A 16,451-nucleotide genomic window follows, 5' to 3' on the forward strand; every position below is an offset into this window, starting at 1 on the left:
TACAACTTATAATGGAAGTCCTAGTTTAAGGGTCCTTTCACACAAGGTGTCAAAGGGAAAAAACCCAATAGGATAAAAGTGCCCCTGGAGTTATCTCGTGTTCACATGTGACACTACATACCTGCATATGCCTTCAAATCCCCCCCCCCCCCCCTAAGTGAAACATTTGTAATTTACTATCAGCCAATAGCTCAATCACATGATCAATGCCCCTCTCAAATGGCCGACCATCTCGTAACTCACTCAAAAATACATCACGAAACTCTTTTAAAACATCATCCGAATTTGTTGTTCTTTGGTAACTTCACTACTTGAAACATAATTACATTCAGAAGTAGATGTTCTTAACAAAATTTCAGCATTGAAAAGATCAAGAAAACAACAATATGACTCAGAATTTAGATCAAAAGGGCTTCATATATATCCTTGGTCGAAGCCTAAGTCAAGTTTACATCACTAAATCCACAAGAGACATCACCCTAGATTTCATACAGTTCACGGTCATGAACAAATGAGAGCCTATAAGACCAGTAATCTAACATCATTGTTTGCTCTTATCAAAAAACCAAGACATTCCCAAGATCACGTCCACATAAGGTTCACGATGTGTAAGTCCACAACCTCTCGATAGTCTTGAATCTAGACCTCCAACCTAGGAAGGTTCAATTCCACATTTTCCACGTCTAGGTATCACTTGCCACCATGGGTAGCAGAGTATCTCCACCAAACGTAAAGAAATAAAATTGTGAATAGATCCGTTGTCAAATAGAATCCGCAGTTGATGGCCACCTATACATCCCTCTGCTCAGAAGAGATCAACAAAGGCAAACTCACTAATTTGACACCCCAAGCAACAACTACTACTACTAGCCATGTAGCAAAAAGCTTATCAATTACTTTTGCTAAAAATAAAGGCTTCCAAAATGCCTTTCTCCTCTCACACAATATTGAGAGAGAGTTGGCCCCTTTATAGCTTCAAGGTTAAGGTTTGCGACACACAAATCTTATCTCTAACATGAGATGGTTTTCTACACACACACCCCTTATCTCTAACATGAGCATACAATTTCAACACCCCCCCTCAATGCTAACCATGGGACATGGCCACATGGGAAGGCATTGGACATACTCATAAAAAAAACAAGAGGGAAAGCCTTTATATCATAGGCTGGTACAAGAATGGCTTAGTCACAGGGGACGCAGGGGACGGGAGCTTGGGATGCGGGGATGTCGTTCCGAGAAGTGACAGCAACGGGGACGGACGGACGTCCCCCTAGAGGCGTTCCTAACAAGAGACAGGGCGATAGGGACGGTTACCGGATGGGGACGCTGGGGGCGACAGTAGAGAGACGTTGCGCTCTCAACAATCGGTTTATCTGGCCTTTTTTTATTTGACCGTTTGGGGACGCCATCTCCTCTTGCCTTGCCCCTTGCCTCTTCTCTTGAGTCTTGCCGAGTTTTCTCTCTCTGTTGCCTATCTATATAAGAACAAGCACACACACACACACACACTTCCTCACAAACACACCATCAAGCATTCAAGGAAGTTCAACTTTCAAGTCTCTTGAGTCTTCGGCACTTTGCTCATTGCTCAAGCTTCAAGCGGCAAGCCAACTCTAGTCTCTAGTATATATTGTCTCTAGTCTCTCTCTCTCAAGCCTCTTCCAACTTCCAAGCCTCGAGGCTCTCACACAAGCACTCTAGTCTCTAGTCTCTAGTCTCTCTGCCATCTTCAACCATGGCATCCTCCTCACATGCCGAGACTTCCCGTAGAAGAACGAGGACATGGTGGGAGGAGGTTAACTATACCCCATCCCCTCATGGAGGCAGTTCTCGGCCATGGGCATGCAAGCTTTGCCCGTATTGGCGAACGGGTGGCGCTGACAAAGTGCAAGCCCCCCTCTTGCATGAGTGGGCATGAGGTGCGGTTTTGCACGAATGTCACACCTAGAAAGAGACGAGAACTTCTTGACAAGCATGTCGTCTACGAGGCGGTCAAAGCGGCAAGGACGACACCACGAGTGGCCGTGGATCCCGCGACGATGGGTAGAGGAACTCAAGACTCTATGATGGAGTCATGTGGTGGATCGGAATCATGCACACCATCACCTTTACAAACGAGTCGGAATGTTGTTCCATCCACGACGTCGTACCCTCCATCTCCACGGCCTCTCAACCCTTGCATGGCCCACGGCGACAATCTACACTTGGGGAGAATTGGAACCTCAAGTTGAAGGAGGAGGTGGATATGGCGGTGACCCGCTTCTTCTTCCACGACCACATTGCCTTTCAAGCGGCTAGGTAAGTGCGATCGATCATTGTCAATTCATCATTCATGTTTTCATCATCCTAGTCCCCTTCTCGTTAGTAAATTGCTTCAAGGTCATGGTTGAAGTATGGCTCAACCTATAAGCCTCCCTCATCCGAGAGCTTGCGCACGCATTGTAGAGTAAGCAGCTGACAACACAAAGCGGCAATGGGAAAGGAACGGAGTCTCCCTCATTGTAGATGGATGGAGCGACACCCGCAAGAGGAGTATTCATGGCGTGGTTGCATATTTCCGTAGAGAGATTTACTTCATCTCATCTCATGATGCATCCGGCACTAGGAAGAGCGCGGATGTGCTTGCGGTGAAGTGGGCTACCACCATGGAGATCATTGGCCCCGAGCATGTAGTGGGCTTTGTTGCGGATGGGAAGCCTTCCAATAGGGTGGTAGGAGCTATCCTCCAAGGTATGTATGGACATGTCACGGTTTACCTAAACAACCTCCTCGAGAACATAAGGGCATTGCCATGGATCAGCCCAATCATTGAGAAGGCCAACACCATGGTCTCCTTTGACCTCAACCACCAAAGACTTCGGTATGAGTTCAACAAGAGGTACTCTCTCTCTCTCTCTCTCTCTCTCTCTCTCTCTCTCTCTCTCTCTCTCTCAAATATTCTGACACCCGATTTGCCTACAACTTCCTCATGTTGGGCCGGTTGAAGGATTGTAGTGGTGCTTTGAAAGGGCTTTTTCTTAGCGACGAGTTTGTTGACATGCAAGAGTCTCGTGGCCAAGAGTGTAGGTTACGAGCGGATGACACCTCTTGGTGGGAGAGTGTGAAGACCACGGATGCTATGGTGAGGCCCATAGTCCACCTATTGAGGATTGTAGATGCTATGCAACCATGCATAGGCAAGGTCTGAGGCCACGGATCGCATGATAGAGAAGTTGAACGACTTCGTGCCTGACGAAGACAAATACGAGGAGATCCATGCCTTGTGTCTAGGAAGGTGGAATTCCTACTACTCTCCATTGCATGCAGCAGCTTATATGGTGGACCCATAATTCCAAGGCAACAAGCAGGAGAGCGACCGAGAGGTGAGCGCTGGAGGGAGGATCATCTTGGACCGTCTTGTGCCTGATGCATCGGTTAGGCGCAAGATTACGAACCAGCTTTCCATGTACAGGTTATTTCATGGCTCCTATGGCTGTCATGATGCACAGATCGACCGCTCCAAAGTTGGTGCTGCTCTATGGTGGAAGGACTTTGGTTCGGATGGACCGGGGCTGCATCAACCGGCCATCCGCATACTTAGCCAAAAAGTCAGCTCCTCTTGCTTGAAGCAACTTTGGAGCACCTACAGCCACATTGCCTCTAGGAAGTGGAACCGACTCGGGGTAGAGCGTGCCAATAACCTTGTCTTTGTTAGTGCAAACTTGCAAACGCTTTGCAAGAGCGTGACCAAGAAGACACATCCATTCACCGAGTGGGAGATGAGTCAACAAGAAGAGCAACAAGAGGATGAGCTGCAGCAGTAACATGCCAATGAGAATGAGAGTGAGGATAAGCTTGATGCTCCTTTGGCACAACCTACCCATGACCATAAGGCGAGCACTTCACGTGGATGATCATTCATGGATACACCTCATTGGGTGAGCTGGTCGGCTGGCTGAAATCTGGCCGATTGCATCATGTCTTGCATAAAATGAATAATGTTGATAATAATATGGTAAAAACGCCAAATAAATGCTATAAAATATGAAAAAAATACTGGATGATATTCTAAGTCTTCTGCAATGATCTAGATGGTCTATATGCATATGGGATGAATGATATGCAAAATGCAAACATGTTCTCATGCAAACTCTAAGGCTTCTACGGACTTCTATATGCATGAATTATTCTCTCCAAGTGGGTTAAAGGACTTTGACTAACTGACTAGCTCTCCAAGACTGAGGAATGCCCTACGTAGCTCATGCCTGGACTAAGGATTACAATGGGGTTACGGCATACGACAAATATCAAATCCTAAAGGGTTCTACTCTTGGAGAGTGTTGCACTGATGATGAGCCATCTTGTCACCATGCACTACAGTGCAGAGTGCATGTGACACACATTGCCTTCGCGGTCTTCATGTTGGCCACATGATAGATAAGCTTTTTGTCCATATTTAAAGCTATAATAGACTGAGCTCGTTCATCATCGTCCACAACTTCATAATCATCAAAATCCACCACCTTTATGCCTTTCACCAAAGGCCACAAACCCTTGCTCAAAAGAGCATACCAAAATTAGACTTGCGAAGTGTAAAACCCTTCTCCATCAAAATTGTTCAGTGGTATGTGTATCCTTTGACATGATGATGATGGGAAGATAGGAGAGGTCTTACTACTTGCCTTATAAACGATAAGAGCAATGTCTAGCTCCTTTACAAGAAATGGATGCCTCAATACAAGAGAGAGCCAATGCTTAATGAAGAAAGTGAAAAGGTCTTAAGCTTTTAAAAAGAATTTACCTTAGAAGTAGGTAAGAAGAAAACGCTGGACTTACTGCAATGTAATTGGCTGGGGTACGTGTAACTTGTGGAACTGGCAAAACTGGAGAGCTGTAGAATGACTGGTTTTCAATGTGAGAGGAGGTTGATACGCTGCAAACAAATGAGGTAGGCACACCGCCCTCAGCTTTGTCGGCACACACAAACGAGCCTCCCAATGGAGGTCGACACACTGCCACCTCAGCTCTGTCAGCGGACACCAACGAGCCTCCCAAAGAGGTCGCCGAAGAGGCAGCTCTGCCGGACAACGACCTATGCAGGAAGACAACTCCTGGCCTTGCACGTAGAGAGCGTCAGACCTGGGCCGCTTAGCAGACAGAGTCAGCGAGACGACACCAACAAGCAGAATGGCTAGGAGTGAGTTGCCTAGCAGTGGAAGCCGCTGAGAACAAGGAGAGACCCTTTCATGTGAACTGGCTGTGATACCATGTTACAAGAAGTGGATGAGCACAACGGAAGGAAAAAAGGGATAAGGATTACATGGAGTGAGAGAGAGAGAGAGAGAGTCATGTAGCAAAAATATTATCAATTACTTTTGCTAAAAATAAAGGCTTATAAATGCGAGAAGCCATTCGACAGTGTCGATAAGTATGCAGCCAGACCTCCTCCTCTCGCACAATATTGAGAGAGAGTTGGCCCCTTTATAGCTTTTAGGCTAGGGTATGCTACACACAAACCTTATCTCTAACATGAGATTGTTTGCTACACACACACACACACCTTATCTCTAACATGAGCATACATCTTAGCCCCCGAAGACTTCTTCGGAAAATACTAGGGTGACACCCACAGCCGAGTTTGGCTCGAAGATGGCCTTCTACCAAGACCATCTCCTCCAACTTACCAAACAAGGACTACTTTATGCAATGACACCATGGTGGTATGGACAACAGGACTTAACTGCATGCAGCATGATGTCTCTACATACCTCTAGCTCACTAGCTCAGAGGTACGCCTAATAAGTACTAAGGCAGGGCAGTCAGTGAGATGCTGCATACCCTGTGTTCCTCACTAAAAAAGCTAACCACAGCAGGTGATTTACAAAACATCACCCCTGCATTCCTCTTCCCTCGGATCATACAAGAGAGCATCAAGACCTCCAGCCTCTTCAATCAATCTAATTGAATCCTTACAACTCTTTGAGTAGTAGCATGGCATCTAAGAAAATAAATTCGTCAGAAACTGATCTCGATACAGGCTCATTCTTGACAAGAGAATCTCTGGCTGTATGTCTCAGCTCCATAATCCACGGACTTTCTCTATGACTATCACGATGGCTGAGTACTTAAAAGGAAACCACCATTCCAATCGAAATGGATCGCGTGACCATAATTGTATAGTCGTTTGACAATCTCCTCTCGTGATCATATCAGATCAAAAAGGATCCACTGTGATGGTTGTTGAGATATCGAGCTCGTCTAGTGAGGCGGTGGCCACTGATGACCCGCCTGGGGGATAGGCCCCACACTTACACCACTGGCATGGTTGGTGAGATCTTGGGAGATATGCGGCCAGTGGGATGACAGGCTGTGTGACAGCCATTCTAGAGACTGGCATAGTTATAGCGCCAGCTCATTTAGTCGGGTTCACACTATAGAGAACCCGTGTATGTATTGGTTGAGTACCTTCCATATTATTGTGTACTCTTATTCTTGTATATGGTGTGTTGAGTGTTGAGTAGAGAAGAAGAAGATTTTCAGCCTCTCACCTTGTGTGTTCTCTATTAGGGTTTGTGAGTGTGTGTGTGTGCTTGCAAGAGCTCAAGCTCTCTTCCCCCCTGCATCTTTTCATGGTATCAGAGCCTGGTTCGTGCTAAGGGCTGAGCTGCAAGCAAGAGAACCACAAGAAGCGGTACGAGGGTAAGAGCTTCAACTACTCTTCCCTATTGTGTTGGTGACTACACCCTTGTCGGGAGCTCTACGGGAGGCACCGGCAAACGATCTCCGATTGAGGAGCTTTCTTCGCGGGAGTGAAGCTATAGGGCAACTATACAGTCCTATGGACTAAAATTTTCGGGCCGAAAACGCGTTTCGGGCGCGTCTGGACCTCTGTTTTTCAGAAAGCAGGCGATTTCGAGCACTGCGGGTAAGTCATCGATTCTCTGCAGAACTCTGTTTTACGAACTGCAGGAAGACAGATTGACTGTGCAGACACTGTGGGTGCTGCAAAGAGGTCTACAGTTGCCATTGGGTGTATGTATGCACATTGAAGTCACTGGTTGTGACATTTGAGTACTCCAGTACCGCTGTGCAGAAAATACTGCAGGTTGTGCAGAAAAACCAGAGTGCAGTTTTTGGTGAAATTGTGTGTTTGGCAAGATGTCTAATGATGGCATAACACAGATTGTGGCTGAGAAGCTGGATAAGAATAACTTCCATGCTTGGAGGTTCAGGTTAACGAATTTCCTGATGGGAAAAGGTTATTGGGACTACATAGAAGGTGAGCATGAAGAGGCACCGGAGATACCGGATATAAATCCGACTGCTGCAGATGTAAAAGAGTTTAAAGATTGGAACCAAGGAGCCAGGAAAGTAATGTATTGGCTTTCCATTAGTATACAGGACACCATGATTGGGCACATTCAGGATGCCAAGTCCCCCAAGGAGGCATGGGACACCTTGGTAAAGCTGTATGAAACAAATACCAAGGCACGTAAGATACAGTTGAAGAATGAACTTCATACTGTGGAGAAAAAGAGCATGTCTGTGAATGACTATGCGCTGAAGATAAAGGGTATTGTGGAATCCCTTGCATCTATTGGTGTGTCAGTAGATGATGATGATAAGGTGGAGGTCTGTCTACGTGGTCTCGGGCCACAATACAAGGCGTTCAAGACGTCTATTCAGACTCGGGAAAACATTCCCAACTTTACAGATTTGGTGTCTATGCTGATTATCGAAGAGAAGAGCTTGGGTGAAGACCAACAGTCTTCACAAAGTAAAAACAGTTCAGAGCAACAGGCTTTCTACACGAGTTCAGGAAGAGGACGTGGTAGAGGAGGCCGTGGACGCGGTCAAGGAGGTGGCCGAACAGGTAATCAGAATTATGGTCAGCAGCAGCAACAACAACAGTCCCAAAATCAACAACAACAACAACAACACGCAGGTGGAAGAGGCAGATTCAGAGGCAGGGGGAGCCAAAGAGGCCGTGGAAATTGGCAAAGGCAATATAACGATGCACGTGAATGCTACTATTGTGGTAAGCCAGGACATGTGCAGTCAGAATGTTATAAGAAGCAGGCTGACATGCAAAATGGGAAAGTGCAGCAAAACAACTATGCATCCTCAAGCAGAAATAATGAGGACAATGAAAGGTTGTTTGTTATGCAGCATGTTGTAAATGCCATGTCTGAAAATGTTGATGCAGCACAAAAAGATAATGTATGGTATGTGGATTCAGGCGCTTCGAACCACATGACGAGTCATGGGGAGTGGTTCAAGGAGATGAAGAACCCAGAAAGACCAGGTTTTGTGGAAACAGGGGATGACACTGCTCATCCAATTGCCCACGTTGGAGATGTGCCATTGTCTATGCAGGATGGCAAAGTGAAGTACCTTGCAGATGTACTTCATGTACCGAACATAACAAAGAATCTGGTTTCAGTTGGCCAGATGATTGAGCAGGGTTTGCAGGTTCGGTTTAACCCTGATGGGTGTTATGTTGAAGATTTTAAAGACAAGTGCAGGTTGGTTGCAAAAGGCAACAGAGTGGGCAGAATGTTTACGTTGGATGTAGACATGCCTGAAATGAGTGCTGCAATGTTTGCAAATGGTTCAGGAGTTGTTGCAGACACAGACATATGGCATAAAAGAATAGGACATGTAAATGTGCAGAGATTGAAGTCTATGCAGACAAAAGGAATTGTGACAGGGCTGCCAAAATTTAAAGTGGAAGGTATGCATAAAATCTGTGAAGCATGCCAATTTGGGAAACAAACAAAGCATGTGTTTCCACGTAACAGATATGTGAGCAGAAATGCACTAGATGTTGTGCATTCAGATGTATGGGGTCCTACCAAGACCGTGTCTATGGGAGGCTGCAGGTACTATGTCACTTTCATTGATGACCACACAAGGAAAGTGTGGGTATATTTCATGAAAGAGAAGGGTGAGGTGTTCACTCACTTTCAGAATTTCAGAGTTTTGGTTGAAAAGCAAACAGGGAAATATGTCAAGTGCCTAAGGTCAGATGGAGGGGGAGAATACTTCTCCAATGAGTTCTCTGAATTCTTGAAGAAGAATGGTATTCGGAGACAGTATACATGCAGATACACTCCGCAGTAAAATGGAGTTGCTGAGCGAAAAAACAGGCACATTGCTGAGATTGCGCGAGCATTGATGGAAGAGAAGAATATGCCGCATAGCTATTGGGCTGAGGCTGTTTCTACAGCAGTATACATCATGAACAGGACTCCAACTGCAGCCATACATGATGTAACTCCAGAGGAGAGGTTTACTGGCAGAAAACCAGATTTGTCTCATCTGAAAGTTTTTGGATGCATTGCATATGTGCATGTGCCAGATGAGCTGAGAACTAAGCTGGATCCGAAAGCTGAAAAATGTGTGTTTATTGGATACTCCCTTGAGCAAAAGGGATACAGGTGTTATAACCCTACTACACGTGAGTTGAGGGTAAGCAGGGATGTTGTGTTTGATGAGATGAGCAGCTGGTATGCTGCTGAAAAAGAAGCTGTTGGGGCTGATGTGAGTGGAAGTGTGGTTGCACAGAATGCAGGTCAGCAATCACAGTCTTTGAGTGGACCAGGAGAGTCCTCATCTAGTGGGTCTGTTGATAGACCATGGAGTGGCAGGCTGCGTCATAATACCAGTCCTGCAAATGTGGTTAGTACATCACGTAAAGGAAAAGAGAAAGTGGTTGAGCCCCTTGGTATGCCTGACATTTCTGCAGGACATTCTCATGTTGATGGAGAGTCTAGTGGCTCGGATATGAGCCTTGATGAGGAGCTTGGGATCCCAGCTATGAGAACACCTGGTGTAAAGAAGGCTATGGAAGCCATGAATGAAAAGCTGCGAAGATCAGGGAGAGTGAAGAACCCTGTGCAGAGATTTACATATGATGGTTATGTGGCACATCACTATGCATATATGGCAAAGGTTGTGCAGGTTGTTGAGCCCACATGCATTGATGAGGCTGTTGGAAATGTGAATTGGGAGAAAGCTATGGATGAGGAGATGGATGCACTATATGGAAATGAAACTTGGGATTTAGTGCAATTGCCTGAAGGCAAGAAAGCCATTGGATGCAAGTGGGTGTACAAAGTTAAACATAACAGTGATGGAAGCATAAACAGATACAAGGCTAGATTGGTAGCCAAAGGATATGCGCAGACATATGGGATTGATTATGAGGAAACTTTCAGCCCAGTTGCCAAGATGGCAACGGTGAGAGTTGTGATAGCAGTGGCTGCGTCAAAGCAATGGTCTTTACATCAGATGGATGTAAAGAATGCATTCTTGCATGGGGATTTGCAAGAAGAGGTGTATATGTTGCAGCCACCTGGTTATGAGGATGTGGGTCACTCCGAGCATGTTTGCAGGTTGAAGAAAGCCTTGTATGGCTTAAAGCAAGCACCAAGAGCATGGTCTGACAAGATTTCTGAATATCTTGTCACTATTGGCTTTCATGTAGCCAATGCAGATTTCTCATTGTATGTGAGACATGGTGATAGAGGAGTTGTGCTTGTTGTCATCTATGTAGATGACTTGATCATTACGGGGGACCATGATGCAGAGATCTTTGATGTAAAGATCTTGCTTAGACAGAAGTTTGAGATGAAGGATCTGGGGGAGCTCAGATATTTCTTGGGCATTGAGGTGATTAGGTCACCACATGGTATTGGATTACTGCAGAGACAGTATGGCTTGGACATGTTGTCCAAGTATGGTATGACAGGCTGTAAGCCTATTTCTGTGCCATTGGATCAGAATGGCAAGTTGAGTGCAGACTCAGGAGAGATCTTGGAGGATCCTACTATGTACAGGAGCATAGTAGGAAGTTTGATCTACATGACGATCACCAGACCAGATTTGAGCTATGCTGTTGGGTTGGTGAGTCAGTTTATGCAGGTTCCACGGAAACCGCATTTGGATGCAGTGAGACGCATACTGAGGTATGTGAGGTCTACTTTGCATTGTGGACTATTCTATGAGACTGGGACAGAGATATGTGTACATGGGTACACAGATGCTGATTGGGCCGGTAGTATCTCAGATAGAAGATCTACCAGTGGATTCATGTTTTCTTTGGGGAGTGCTGCTGTGACTTGGAGCAGCAAGAAACAACCTACGGTTGCTCTATCGAGTACAGAGGCCGAGTACAGAGGAGCTGCTATGGCAGCATGTGAGGTAGCTTGGTTGAGAAAGCTACTTGCAGATTTGGGTCTATCAGTGGATAGACAAGTTGTCATTTTCTGTGACAACATTAGCAGTATACAGTTGGCCAGGAACCCAGTCTTTCATGCTCGTACGAAGCACATAGAGGTCCACTACCACTTCGTCAGAGAGAAGGTCTTAGGAGGAGACCTTGACCTTGTTTATGTCAGCACAGAGGATCAGGTAGCTGACATCTTCACCAAAGCATTGGGTACAGAGAAGCTCCGCAGATTCAGGGCTTCGCTTGGTGTACATGAGATGGAGTTGAGCTCGAGGGGGAGTGTTGAGATATCGAGCTCGTCTAGTGAGGCGGTGGCCACTGATGACCCGCCTGGGGGATAGGCCCCACACTTACACCACTGGCATGGTTGGTGAGATCTTGGGAGATATGCGGCCAGTGGGATGACAGGCTGTGTGACAGCCATTCTAGAGACTGGCATAGTTATAGCGCCAGCTCATTTAGTCGGGTTCACACTATAGAGAACCCGTGTATGTATTGGTTGAGTACCTTCCATATTATTGTGTACTCTTATTCTTGTATATGGTGTGTTGAGTGTTGAGTAGAGAAGAAGAAGATTTTCAGCCTCTCACCTTGTGTGTTCTCTATTAGGGTTTGTGAGTGTGTGTGTGTGCTTGCAAGAGCTCAAGCTCTCTTCCCCCCTGCATCTTTTCAATGGTAACGTGTCCAACCTAGACAACAAACTCTAAACAACTATTAAAATAAATCAGCGTGAGTGAAAGCCCTTAAATCTAAAAGCTGCAAGCAAGACTTCGCAAGTTTAATGACTAGTGTACCATTTTCATCTCCTTTAAGGAGCTTCAGCAATCTGCCAGTTTCCTTATGCCAAATGAACCATCTCCCATCATCACTGCCACTTGCAACATAGTCCCCTGCAGATAAGAGACCCATAAAACCCAAAAATCAGCATAACAACATTAAAGTACTCTAAGGCTTAAACACCCAAGCTGACTAAGAAATCAGCAAAATAAGTGCTTGCACTTGATCATTCAGGGCCCACGGCACAAGCAGGGGTCGACGGAGAAGATCACCTGCCCATGAGAGACACACGGGTGAGATCTTCCCTTCAATGGGCAGGAGTTGTGTTTAATGCATCCTCTCCAATAAAATCTACAATATACCCAGCATAAGCCACTACTATCTCCAGCACTTGCAATGTGATGTGCTCTCAAGGAACAGGAGTGCAGAATACAGCCCCTTGGAGCAGCTAAAAAGTGCTGCATAGCTATGGATATCAGTGCAATTCAGCCATAACAACATCCCTAACCCTCACAAGCCCCCACTGCTTGCCTCCACCTCTCTGTGCTGCTCACATGGCCCCACCTCGTGTTCACCCCCTCTGCCTGCCACCGCTGCTCACTCCCCCCGCCTAATGCACGCCCCCTTCCCCATTCACCCAGTCTCCTCTGATCATGTCCCCCGCCACTGCTGCTCCTCGCCTGCCCTGGCTGCCTAAGTCACCCTACCATGCACATCCCTGTCCCAAGCAACCCTGCACCCGGTCCTTTTTCGCCCTTGCCAGCCTCCTCCACCCTTCACTTAGTAACTGGTTCTCTCCTTCCTTGGCCTCCGACTTCACTCAAGCCTCACTTAGTAACTGGTCCTGTGCTGTCTTCTCAGGTGCAGCACACCCCCCCCCAGGACTCTATGGCAGCTGCTTCCTCATCCCTGTCTGCGTGCCGACTTGCATAGAGCCTGACGTGGTTGCTTCCAATAACTTAACATATGGGTGTAAGAACATCGTGAGCACAGAACATGACATCACATGATCGTTTCAGTTAAAGTTGTTCCAGGTTTGAGTTTCCTCATTCTCAGTTCGACTCATGGGTGCCGCTGTCTGAAAGCCCAAGAACAACTTATGTTTTGATAATTGAAGACAAAATCACAAATTCTTCAACTTGCATTCATATAGAATGAAAAGCACGTTAAAAGTATTTTCTTTAATGCATGGATCAAGGGCATGCATCACTAAATTACCTATGCCTCTTGAATTTGATGCATGTGGCCTTGTCAATATGCACTTTATGACCAGTCTGCCCCTGAGACATCTGTAGATTTGTGTGGGCTGTATGACCAGTCAGATGAGGACCTTCAAAGTGTGTTAAAGACACCTTTGTGGCCTTTCATAAGTGACACTTCCATGCATTTTAGCAACATCATAGAACAAATCATGTGTTGATGTCGTGAAGGATCATCTTGGCTACCTTAAAAGTGTAGCTCTCTCTTTTTTTTGACTGGCCTTAGGCCCAAGATCCTCCCATAGTTACTGATTTTTCATCGCCCATAGGCGCCTGCCCGTAGGTGCTTAATTACCCGCCCACAGGTGATGCCTCTGAGGAAGCACTAATAAGGGGAGTTTTGAACCCAAGACCTTTTGGTCCTAGGCAAACACCTTCACCACTTGAGCTATCACCTCATTGGCCATAAGTGTAGCTCTTTGGGATATGCCTTATGGTGTTTGACCAAATCTCAGCCTCAACATCTCTTTTACATTTACGTTACATATCAAATGATTAGCTGATACCACAGTTTCTTGCAGGAGGCAGCCCAGAGCCGCTTGGGAGCAAGAGAGGAGTCTAAGTAGTCTAGCCTCTTTACAACGTCGTCTCAAGAGAGGTACCCCCGATAGCCAGTGGATCGAGAGTCAACTTGTTGCCGCTTGCACGGAAATTAGATCAATGGAGGAGAGAAGGGTGAAGTACAGGTATCATGCCATGGCCTCTTTTTGGACTCTGGCCAGCGCGACAGAGTCACAGGGGATTTCTTCGAGATAGCCAGCCCCCACAGGAGGAGAGACGGCATTCACAAGTTGTGTGGCCAAGATGGAGCTATTGTTTCAGATCCCCCCCATGTGAGAGCCATCACCGCAGACTTTTTTCGATCTCTCCTCACAGGTGCCCCGGTATCTCCACGAGTGGTGGACGTGCACAAGAGGGTCTAGCAGCACACGAGGGAGGTGCTCCCCCCATCTCTTCAGTCATTCTTATTGACACCATCCACTATTGAGGAGTTGGCGGAGGCACTGACGGCACTTCCCAGGCGCAAATGCCTGGGAGTGGACGGGCTTCCGGTTCTTTCTTTCTTCGTCATTGGGACCTCATGGAAGGCGGCCTTCGGGCTGCCTTCAATGAGATTATGATCACAAGGGCCATGCCAGAGAGGCTCTCAGAGGGCTTGATTCACTTGATTCCCAAAAGATCCGGTAGTGGAGACCCAATGTCACGTGCACCCATGCACTGTGGTACACGGTGACAAACTAGCTCATCAACACTGCAAGATTCATGTCCAGAAGTAGTACCTTTTACGGTTTATTTGTCGCATGCCGGGACCCCTTTGTGAGTCCAGTCCAAGACATGTCAAGCACGAGCTACGCAGGTCAATCTCCCAACGTCCGGTCGGTCCTCTTAACCCACTGTGGAGAATTCAGCAAGTGTTCATCATTTAGGAGCATGTAGAGGTCAACCGTAGCATTAGTTGAATGATAGGCATATAGTTGCATCACATGTAGAAGGGGGCTAGCCTTGCAAAGGGTAGTAAAACCCATTGTCCTGCTTATTGACCAGTCGGCCAGACCCTTGGGGGTCTTGAGGCCCAGTCGGCCAGGAGATGCAGCAGCCGACACATGTATCTCAGCTGACTAGCATAAAATGCTAGTCGGGTTTCAGTTGCTACAACCGACTGTAATGCCAATCATGAGCATTTTCTGCCAGCCGACCAGCATTTGAAGCAGCCGACTGGCTTCCCTTGGCCATATAAAAGGGTCAGTTCAGTTCAGTCCCAAAATATTCATTCAGAAATTCAGAGATCAACATCAGCACTCAAGCATGTATGCTTAGGCCTATGCCTATGTCTGTGCATACCTTCAGCCTACTTGTGCTCGTAGCCCAAGGCATAGAAGCTCAGTCTCTTCATGAGTTTGCAACACACCTTCCCTGAGTCTCAGGCCGGTGTATTACTCTCGAAGATAGCTTCACAGACGCCTAAAACTTATGCACAGTTCTGCCCAGTGTTTGGTCGCCTTGTCCTTGCGTTTGGCGGTCAGTCAGTCAGTTTGTCCACTCAGCCTTGTGGACACAGTACAGCTTGTTTACAGTTCTCCAAAAAATACTCCTGCTTGCAAGAGGGGGGGCCCGGGATTGGGGGGGGCGGGCTTCATTGGGTAATTCGGGACCCCATCTCATGTCCACTCTTCTACATCTATTTTCAGTTTCATGTATGCTGTTTTAAAGGATTGCTAAACTTACTAAACTCAGGTTTAAAGAAAAGGCCTCGTTGTTTCACCCGGTCCTAGCTCAACGCATGCTACACCCATCACTCTTCTAGGGACAACCTATAAGATCTTGGCCAAGGCCATCAGCAAGAGACTTCAACCTTTTCTTCCACACTTGATCCACGACACTCAGACTAGCTTTGTTCAAGATCATAGCATTCTCGACAACATCTTTACCTTCTAGGAGGTGAGATGCGGCAATAGGACCTCATTGTGCTACTCCTCAACTTTGAGAAAGCGTATGATAGGGTGGATTGGAGCTTCCTAGAGGGCACAATGAGCAAGACGGGATTCCCCATGAAGTGGATTCGTGGAGTCTCAAGACTTCACTCAACCTCACACAACTAGGTTCTCATTTAGGGAGCCCGTGGCGATAGATTCCTCCTTTCCCGCTCGGTTAGACAAGGCTGTCCTTTGGCACCGTACCTCTTCCTATTCGTCGCCGAGACCATGAGTAGTTTTCTCTCCGCCAGGAGACCGGGCTTCAGGGATTGCGTCTTCCCCTCCATATGCAAGAGGAACCGCTGGACTCAGAGTTTGCAAATGACACAGCAGCTTTCCTTGCCGGAGATGCAGGGAATCTCAAGAGATTTGCTGAGGTGATCGAGATTTTTTTGCCGCACATCAGGAGTGTAGATCAACTGGCACAAGTCGTGTGGTTTTTGGATAGGTTCAGCACCCGCCCCAACTTGGCGCCCAGTTAAGGCTTTCCAATGGATCCCCAGGGGCACTCCAATTCATTATCTCCGTTGCCAGGTTCGCATTGATATCTCTCCAGAGCAACAGCTCGCCCCGCTTTGTCTGAGTATTCAGAAGAAGCTTTTATATTGGAGCTCAGCGAGGCTCTCCCTAGCAAGCAAAGTGGTGGTGGCAAACAAAGTACTTCTAGCCACCATGTGGTACATCACTTCATACTCGGCCTTTTCTCGGGCCAGGTACAACAATTGA

The 16,451-nt window shown here is 46.8% G+C and overlaps 1 long non-coding RNA gene across 4 annotated transcripts in view; it reads right to left on the reverse strand.

Moving 5' to 3' along the window:
• Positions 1-12,546, reverse strand: part of LOC147614596 (uncharacterized) — a 45,730-nt gene extending 33,184 nt beyond the window's left edge. For 2 of the 4 annotated variants that reach the window (XR_015262925.1, XR_015262922.1), the window contains exons 1-2: positions 12,265-12,546; positions 12,010-12,105 (exon numbers count right to left, since the gene is read on the reverse strand). This is a non-coding gene — a long non-coding RNA (uncharacterized LOC147614596). Of the gene's footprint in view, positions 1-4,818; positions 4,838-5,355; positions 5,375-12,009; positions 12,106-12,264 lie in introns of those variants that run through there. The other 2 variants (XR_015262924.1, XR_015262923.1) reach the window with 2 other exon arrangements.
• Between the last annotated feature and the right edge of the window lie 3,905 nt (positions 12,547-16,451).

This window comes from Cibotium barometz, chromosome 41 (genome assembly GCF_041138505.1).
Source record: "Cibotium barometz isolate CiBa-2024 chromosome 41, ASM4113850v1, whole genome shotgun sequence".
Lineage (NCBI taxonomy): Eukaryota > Viridiplantae > Streptophyta > Polypodiopsida > Cyatheales > Cibotiaceae > Cibotium > Cibotium barometz.